This window comes from Drosophila miranda, assembly GCF_003369915.1.
Source record: "Drosophila miranda strain MSH22 chromosome Y unlocalized genomic scaffold, D.miranda_PacBio2.1 Contig_Y1_pilon, whole genome shotgun sequence".
NCBI classification, from domain to species: domain Eukaryota; kingdom Metazoa; phylum Arthropoda; class Insecta; order Diptera; family Drosophilidae; genus Drosophila; species Drosophila miranda.
In genome coordinates this window covers 38128934-38138797 of record NW_022881603.1, presented here as the reverse complement: position 1 = coordinate 38138797, position 9864 = coordinate 38128934, and positions in this window count along the sequence as shown.

Sequence of the window (9864 nt, the reverse complement as noted above, 5' to 3'; positions counted from 1 at the left end):
TCCACTGTTCCACTGCATCGTGCCACGGGATGCCAACGGGATGGGGGCATATGAAATATTTGCTTAAATAAAGCAAAGGAAAGCTTATTTTTCTCCCAGCAAATGAACTAAGCTTCCCTCATTTGGCAGAGATGGTGTGCCGGTGCTGGGAGAGGGGGTTTGTTTTTCCCTCGTATCGCATAACCAGGACGAGGATAAATGATTTTTCATCTACTTGTGCTGCTTCCTCTGCTTCGCAGGCGAAATGTAATGATGGATTCCCTAGTAGACAGAGCCGGGCCTAATCGTGGGCGGTCGTGAGCGTTGGCGTGGGCGTGTGCCTCAGTTGCGTGTCTACAGAAATTATAATCCAGAGAGAGAGAGAGAGAGAGCGGGTGCCAAGAGGAGCTAGTCCAGGCTCCATATTCACGAGACGAGTATAGTATGTATTTCTTCTTATCTGCGATGAAAAGTGAACTATTATTCAGTGGGCCCTGACCGAGACGCGCTCAACTACGACGACAGCGGCGAAAGCGGCGTGTGGCAAGCGCCTACAACTTACTCCTACTCCTACCCCTATCTCTATGCCCCGGCTCTGCGTAGGTGGGTCGAAGCGTGGCCCAAAGGGACGGCTGGCAGGCGTTAGGACACGCGTCCTCTTTCTGGGCCAAGAAAGTTTTCCGGTGGTGGGCTTCCCAGGCTTCCTGTGGCAAGGAAATTACAGTGCTAGCAACAGCTGCGGATGTTCGCGGGGACTGCGCAATGGGATGTCCAAGGACTATTCAGAGATACATAGGAATGCGAGTGGTCCCACTGGAAGGAAGGGTATAAATGTCGATTATAGTTCACTATTCGACTGGCAATTGCATGGCCTATAGGCCATAAGTTCTGCTCGGACAGGGCATACAGTATTCGAGTCCCTTTGGCCGTCTCTTGCATTCGATTTCCCTTGGCTCCTTTTGGCTTATCTACTCCCGGATGTAAGACCGCTTTAAATGCCTTAAGACTCTCCCGAACCCGAGATGGAGATGCACCTTTTTCCCATTCAGACTCTTATCGAGCTTACTTTTTTCACACCTCCTAGCCACCCACTCACCGCACACAGCTGGATTCTATTGTGTGGGATTATCTTTTTTGGGGGCCCGCAGCTTGTACATATCGAAGTCGATTCCAATTTTGTGTGTTTTTGCCATTTTTTGAGAAATAAAAGCCCACAGTCCTTTGCCATCAATCAAAAGTGCGTGAAATCAAGAACTTATGCCTCATTGCCAGCCAGGACACGCTCGTGCGCATTGAGTAGATAAATCGCATAAAAATGCTCAATAAATGCTCGAGTACTCGGGTGTTAATGTATGCACAGTCCTCCAATGGGAGGTGTGTGGAATCCATAGTCCATAGTCCATAGTCCACAGTCCATAGTCCATAGTCCATAGTACATAGTACTCCGTACTTAGTCAGTATGGCTCTCCTCCGGCAGACGCCGCGAATATTAAACGACACGACAAAGAGTGCGTGCGAGAGAGACAGAAAATCAGTCTGAGCGTGACGTCGGGTGCTGCGTAGCCACTGCAAATTGATTTCTTGCTTTTGGCTATACAAATTATCCGGTCTGATCCAGATTCAGCAACCGGATAGATATGGTCATTCTCTATGATTCTGCGTTTTTAGTTTTCTCGAATGTGCAATATTGTGGATGCAACAGATTCTCGTTCTTTGTGTGGGCGGAAGGGGGTGGGGCGAAATTCTGAGATGTACGTTTTATAGTGAGATCTAACAGAAGTGCGGATACCAAATTTGGTTACTCTAGCCTTAATAGTCTCTGAGATTTGTGGATGCCCCAGATTTTCGTCCTTTGCGGGGGTCGGAAGGGGGTGTGGCGAAATTGTGACACAAAATGGTCAAGGTCCGATATCACAGGAGTGTGGATACAAAATTTGGTTGCTCTGGCTCTTATAGGTTCTGAGATCCTTGAACTCATATTTTGCAATTGGCAAAACCGACCATGAAACCTGTGTTTTAGAGAGAGACAGAGCGAGAAAGAATGAAATTGTTTTATTGATTCTGGCTATGATAATTATACGATCTGGTTCAGATTTTACACTCTAGAACATATAGTCATCCTCTACGATTCTGCGTTTTCAGTTTTCTTCGTATCTTCGAATTTGTGGATGCCACAGATTTTCGCCCTTTGTGGGGGCGGAAGTGGGCGGGGCGAAGTTTTAAAATATTTTTGTAGCAGTGACATATCACAGAAGTCTGGATCCAAAACATCGTTGCTCTAGCTCTTATAGTCTTTGAGCACTAGGCGCTGAAGGGAACGGACAGACGGACGGACGGACAGACGGACAGACGGACGGACGGACAGACAGACAGGGCTCAATCGACTCGGCTATTGATGCTGATCAAGAATATTGTTAGGTATTATATTAATATCTATATACGGTCACACCATCCAAGGGATATAGAATAAAAGAGAATCTTGAAGACAACGCGTGCTTAAGTCTGAGTGTCAATACACCACATAATTGGCGACGAGGATAAAATAAAACGTATTAATATACATACACATGTTAAAAGTGCATATAATATATGAATAGCAACATGACGAAAAATGAAGCACCAACATTCTATCAAATGGCAACAATTGCTGAGTTTTCGCCACACCAAGAAACGTTCTGCATTTGGAAGGAAAAATTCGACATACATTTGTGCGAATTGAATGTGAAAGAGGAAAACACAAAAAAGGCAGTTTTGTTGAAGTCGATCGGTACAGCGGCTTACACTGTACTACATAGTTTGTGCAATCCGGTATCCCCCGTATCAAAAGCATACAAAGAATTATGTGAAATTTTAAAAACACACTACACACCACCTACACTCATATTCAGAGAAAGAAAAAAATTTCACATGTCCACAAAAAGTGAAGATGAGACTGTAGCGGAGTGGTATGCTCGAGTTAAACAATTGGCATTGGAATGCAAATTTGGCTCAAATCTGGAAGCGTTTGTATTAAACCAATTTGTGATGAGCCTTCCCAACCCTATATATGAAAGAATATGTGAAGAAGACGAAAATCTAACTCTGGCTGATGCACTCAAAAAGGCGATGATCATGGAGACGAAGATCAGCACAAGGAAGACAGAACACAACGTCAACTACATGCATCAAAAGAACGGGACTAGTCAATGGCAGAGGCAAAGAGGCGAGAACAGAGATCAAGCAAAGAGCAACGGCAGAAGTCATTTCAAGGGCAACCGAAACGTGAGTTACAGAGGCGGCAGAAGCGACGGTGACGGCGACGGCGAAAACGACTGCGACGCTGGCAGAGAAAAGAAGCAGCAGCCATGCACACACTGTGGCTGGCGAAATCATAACTCAAACAATTGCAAGTATAAGGCATGCAAATGTCACAGCTGTGGAAAAATAGGTCACTTGGCGAGCATTTGTAAAAATAAATCAAAAAAATCCGTAAATTATGTATCTCAAACAAAACATGACACCTATTCTGATAATAATTTTGATAATGATAATTATAACTTTTCTATCTATAGCGTTGATACAACCTCAACTAATGGAGTATATTATTTACCTGTAAAAATTGATGGAAACATAACGAAAATTGCTTGCGACACTGGTGCACCGTGCACATTGGTTCCAAAAACATTTTACGAAAGCTTAAATACCAGCAGACCACTTAGAAAATGTCTAGTTCCATATGTAGATTACAATGGAGATTCAATCAAAGTTATTGGTGAGTACGATGCAACGATCGAATATCGAGGTCTAAAAAAACAAATTGTTGTTGTTGTAACCAATGCAGTGAGTCCACCTTTGCTAGGTAGAACATTTTTGAGAGCTTTTAATTTTGAGTTAATGCAGGTGAACAATGTGTACGTAAATGAACCAAATTCTGTAATTACAGAACAGATTAAATCGGAGTTTGCTGAAGTTTTTGAGCCTCGTTTAGGTTCATATACTACGAATACGATATCGTTACTATTAAAAGAAGATGCAAAACCAATATTTTTCAAGCCTAGGTCAGTACCATTAGCATGGAAAGAAAAGATTGAAGTGCAGTTACGAAAATTCATAGATGATGGAATTTTAGAGCAAGTTGTTAGTTCTGAATGGGCAACACCTTTGGTACCGATTTTAAAACCAAACGGTGACATACGAATTTGTGGTGACTATAAGGTTACATTAAACCGGTCTTTAGTCGACGTAAAGTATCCACTACCTCGAATAGACGACATTTTTGCAGCGCTTGAAGGGGGTACACTGTATTCAAAACTTGACCTGTCAAATGCTTACAATCAGCTAAATTTAGATGAGCAATCTCAAAATTTGTGTACTTGGAGCACACATATTGGACTATTGAAAGTTAAACTCTTACCATTTGGTATAAAAACTGCAGCAGCTATTTTTCAAAAAACAATGGAAGGGTTGTTTCAGGGTATGCGAGGAGTTGTGGTTTATCAAGATGACATAACAGTTACAGGACGAGATCTTCAAGAACATATTTCAAACCTAAAAGCTGTACTTAGAAAACCGAAATCAGTTGGACTTAAATTAAATGACAAGAAATGTGAGTTCTTTAAATCCAAAATTTGTTACCTAGGATTTTCAATTGACAGGATAGGACTGAGCAAAAACAATGATAGAGTTGCGAGTGTATTGTTTGCACCGGCTCCGGAAAACGTATCACAGCTTAGAGCTTTCATAGGCATGGTAAATTATTATTCAAAGTTTATCAATAATTTCGCTCAGATAATGAGTCCTTTATATGCATTATTAAAGAAAAATACCAAATTTAATTGGACACGCGAATGTCAGAGTGCATATGAAGAGGTAAAGAAAGAAGTAACTTCTGAACAAGTTTTAGTTCACTACAACCCAGATCAACCGTTAGTATTAACGACTGATGCTAGCAGTCATGCAGTTTCAGGTGTTTTATCACATAAATGCAATGAAGATATCAAACCAATAGCATTTGTATCAAGAGCATTATCCAAAAGCGAGCATAATTACAGTACAATCGAGAAAGAGGCCCTGGCTATAGTGTTCTGTGTGAGTAAATTAAGACAGTATCTTTTAGGAAACAAGTTCATCCTTCGAACAGATCACAAACCATTACTAAGCATATTTGGAGACCTGAAAGGACTTCCATTGATGGCCTCTGCACGAATGCAAAGATGGGCACTGACTTTGTCAGGTTTTCAATATACAGTTGAACACATAAAGGGGACCTTAAATATAGCAGATGGACTCTCAAGAATGCCTCAATGGGAAACGGCTGTACCAAACGAAGACTATAATTACATACATTTTATACAGTCCGAAAAGGTGTTCAAAATTAGCTTCAAAGAAATAGCTCGTGAAACACGACGTGACCCAATATTATCAAAAGTTTGTGAGTCAATTAACACTGGTTCGAAGACAAGATTAAAAGGCAGCGAGTTTTCTGCCTACATCTCTAAAACAAATGAACTTTCAGTGGAATATGATTGTATCTTATGGGGACACAGAGTAGTAATTCCAACCAAACTGAGACAAGCTATTTTAGCAGAATTTCATGCATCGCATTTGGGAATAGTAAAAACCAAAATGTTAGCACGTTCTTATGTGTGGTGGCCTTGCATGGATTCTGAAATTGAGAAATTAATTCGAGATTGTATTCCTTGTCAGGAACTACAATCAAGTCCAGAAAAGAGTCTGTTAATACCGTGGAAATCCACAGGAAAGGCTTGGAGTCGAGTACACATAGACTTTGCAGGACCAATTAGAGGTTTTCATTTATTGGTTATTATAGATTCTTATACAAAATGGGCAGAAGTATTCAAAACGAAGGAAATAACTTCATTGTTTACTATCAACAAGCTTAGAGAAGTATTTTGTCGATATGGTTTACCAGACGTGTTAGTTAGTGACAATGGACGACAGTTTACTTCTGATGATTTTAAAACGTTTATGAAAAACAATGGTGTTAATCACATTTTTACTGCTCCAGGACATCCAGCGAATAATGGTCAAGCAGAAAATTTTGTAAAGACTGTTAAGAAATCACTATATGCAAACATAAAGGCTAATGAAAGACAAGATTTTAATACAATTTTAAATAGATTTTTGATCGATTACCGAAATACGATTCATTGTACTACGGGCGAATCTCCTGCTAAATTATTTTTTGGTCGTACACTAAAAACAAGATTTTCGTTGTTAAAACCACCTACGGTCGAAAGCATAATAAATAAAAAACAGACTGAGTGTGTTGTAAATCACAAAGGTAGACGAAGCACAGAATTTTTAAAGGGTCAAAAAGTTATGGTTAGGGACTACAAAAATCCTAACAAAGCAAGCTGGACTCAGGCAACTGTAAAACAACAACTGGGCCCGCGTTCGTATTGTTGTATTTTGGCGAACAATAACAGAGAAATAAAACGTCACCTGGATCAAATTAGAAACCAAAGCACTAACAATCATACATCGCCTAATGCGAAAACACCTGATGTCGAAAGCAATTGTTCAGTAGATGACAATTCCAAAACCAACAATGAACAAATAGTTTCTCAACCAACACCCACCAGGAGAGAGTTGAGACCACGTGAGGCAGGGAAGGTAGTAAAGCGTATTTAACAATAAAATAATATAAAGAAAGGAATTATGAAATCAAATTATGTACAAATTAAACACTGAAACAAATACTAAACAGATTAAGAAGAAAGAAAAATACGAAATCACATAAATTTTATATACGCTAATTAGATTAAGTACACAAATCAAATTGTTATAAGAAAATAGATTTGTAAATGACATGTATATTAAACATCTAAGGAGAGGCGTGTTAGGTATTAAATTAATATCTATATACGGTCACACCATCCAAGGGATATAGAATAAAAGAGAATCTTGAAGACAACGCGTGCTTAAGTCTGAGTGTCAATACACTACAAATATATATACTTTATGGGGTCGGAAACGATTCCTTCTGGACGTTACACACATCCACTTTTACCACAAATCTAATATACCCCAATACTCATTTTGAGTATCGGGTATAAAAAGGAGCTGACAAACACAGCCATATCCCGGATATAAAGATGACCACTCTACGTAACTCTTTGGGGAAACGACAAGAGACGACCACACATTAGATGCACGTGTGGTTCTAGGCAGGCAGGTATACTTCCTTCTGCATTGTTGCGGTTTCTGTTCCAAATTCTAAAGCGGTTCGCAGGCAGCACAATTGTTGCGGCGCAAGTGGCCATCTCCACACTCCCCACCAATAATAGGGGCAGAATTATGCGAAAGATGTTCGAGCACTCAAAGAAAAAAAGCATCTGTATATCTGTTTGCTCCACACTCTCGAAATTCCTCGACCAATGCCGATAGCAATACTGCTTTCATCCAGGTGTTTTTTTTTTTTTTTTTTTTTTTTCTGTATTAACTCTTAATTTTATTAAATTTTATAAGCCTGGGACTTAACTAAAGCTAGACAGGGAGCTGTATTGAGTTGGAGAGACCGGCAGGAAGTTCCGGGTCTCTGCGGGACGGCCGCAAAGCATTGCTTCGCAGGGACCATGGTTCCTCCTAGCCACTCTCGTTCCTTCGGCGCTCGCACCTACGCAGCTCCTTCATGGCGCCGGCTGCAAAGTTGCTCCAGGCCGACCATACCATGGGGTCTTCCACAATCTTCTCGATCAGGTTGTTCGGCGTGAGCTGCCCGCCGGCGGCTCGCCACAACTCCTCCCTAATAAGTGAGAAGCGCCCACATTGAAAAATGATGTGCTCAGCGTCTTCAGTGGCGTCGCCGCACCACGAGCAGTTCGGCGAGTTCTCGTGGCCGAACCTCCAAAGGTAATGGCTGAAGCAGCCGTGTCCGCTCAGAAGCTGTGTGGAATGGAAATTGACCACACCGTGTCGCCTGCCGATCCAATATCGGACATCCGGAATCAGGCGGTGTGTCCACCGTCCTTTATCAGAGCCGTCCCAGCGGCTTTGCCATGCTCTGAGGCTTCCTTCACGGGCCTGCTTGCGCGCGTCTCTCCTTGCCGCGCCGGCCCGGATGGCCTCGGCCACGGACCTCTCCTCAAGCACCAGAAGGTCAATTGGAAGGACACCCGCCAGGACTAGGGCAGCGTCGTCGGATATGGTCCGAAAGCCGCAGCAGATCCGGAGCGCGTAGAGGCGATGAGTGGCTTTTACGCCCCTAGCGTAGCTGGCAACTTTAATTCCATCCGCCCATACGTCTGCTGCGTAGGTCATGGCTGAGCGGACTACACTGGTCAGCAGAATCCTCCTCTCCTGCTTCGGGCCACGGGTGTTCAACAGTATTCGGAACAGCGCCCGACTCGTGTTTGCCGCTTTCTCCTGGACGTAGCTTAGGTGTTCACGGAAACTGAGCCTGGTGTCGATCATCACGCCCAGATACCGAATGGCTCGTTTCGACGATAGTCTCTGGTCGCCAACCCTGATGTGAGCGGTCTCCACAGTCGAACGGGTGCTCACCAATACTGCCTCGGTTTTATGAGCGGCTATCTCTAGTCCCGCAGAGCGGAGCCAGTCTGCAATCAGCTGGATTGCGGTGTCACAATTTGCTTCGACGACGTCCAGGTGCTTGGCCACCACCGTCAGGGCGACATCATCTGCGTAGCAGGTTAGCTGACATCCGCCTGGAAGAGCTAATCTCATGACTCCATCGTAGGCAATGTTCCATAATAGGGGACCCATCACTGATCCTTGGGGAACTCCTACCGTTATGCCGTGAGTCTGCGCGCCGGCCTCCGTATTATACTCCAGCAGTCTCCCCGCGAAGTAGCTCCTTACGATTGCCTGAAAGTATTGGGGTACACCGCGCCGGTTAAGTGAGTCCAGGATGCACTCCCACTTCACCGTATTGAAGGCGTTCCTGATGTCTAGGGTGACAATCAGGCAGTATTCCTTCTTGCCGCCCTTCCATCGAGTTCCCTCCACTGCCTTGGAGGCTATGTCAACTACCCTGCCTATGGCGTCCACCGTTGACCTCCCACTCCTGAAGCCGTATTGGTTTGGTGAAAGTCCCCCAGCATCCTCGACGGCGTTGTCTAGTCTTCTACGGATTATCTGTTCCAGAGTCTTCCCCAGCGAGTCGATTAAGCAAATCGGTCGAAACGAGGAGGGATCGTCCGGCGGCTTTTCTGGCTTTGGCAAGAGCACCAGGTGTTTCAACTTCCACTGCGGCGGAAATAGTCCTTCCCGCAGGCACTGCGTGAATGCCTTAGCAAACTCGTGCGGGTTGTATGCCATCGCCAGTTTTACCGCACGGTTGGGGATTCCATCAGGGCCTGGAGCCTTCTTGGCCTTTAAGCTTTGGGCCAGGGCGACGATTTCGTCCTCCGTGACCGGTTCGACCGAGTATGCAGGCTGGTGTGCGACGGCAGTGCTGGCAAGACCGTGAGCCCCGGATGGGAACAATGCCTCAACAATCGTCCGCAACTGGTCTGGGTCAGACGGCGACCCCGCGTTGCTGCCATGAATTCGCTTCATGACCGTCTTGTAGGCACGTCCCCACGGATCCTTCTCGGCTGAGTCGCAAAGCTGCAGGAAGCACTCCCTCTTGCTCTCCTTGATGGCGTTCTTTAGGGCTTTTCTAGCTCCGCAGTACTCCGCCTGTAGCCTTGGCCAGCTAGTGCCACTCCTTCTGCGAGCCCGTTGATATCGCCTTCTAGCTGACAGGCAAGTGCGTCTGGCCTCCTGGATCTCGTCATTCCACCAATAGGTCGGCGATTGCTTACCCTTGAATGGCCTCTTGCCAAGAACCTTGGAATCCGCATTGATTCGGGATTGTAGGCTGCTCTCCGGCTTGTCTGCGTTGCCCTGGTCAGTCTGCAACCACCTTCTCCGCCTATC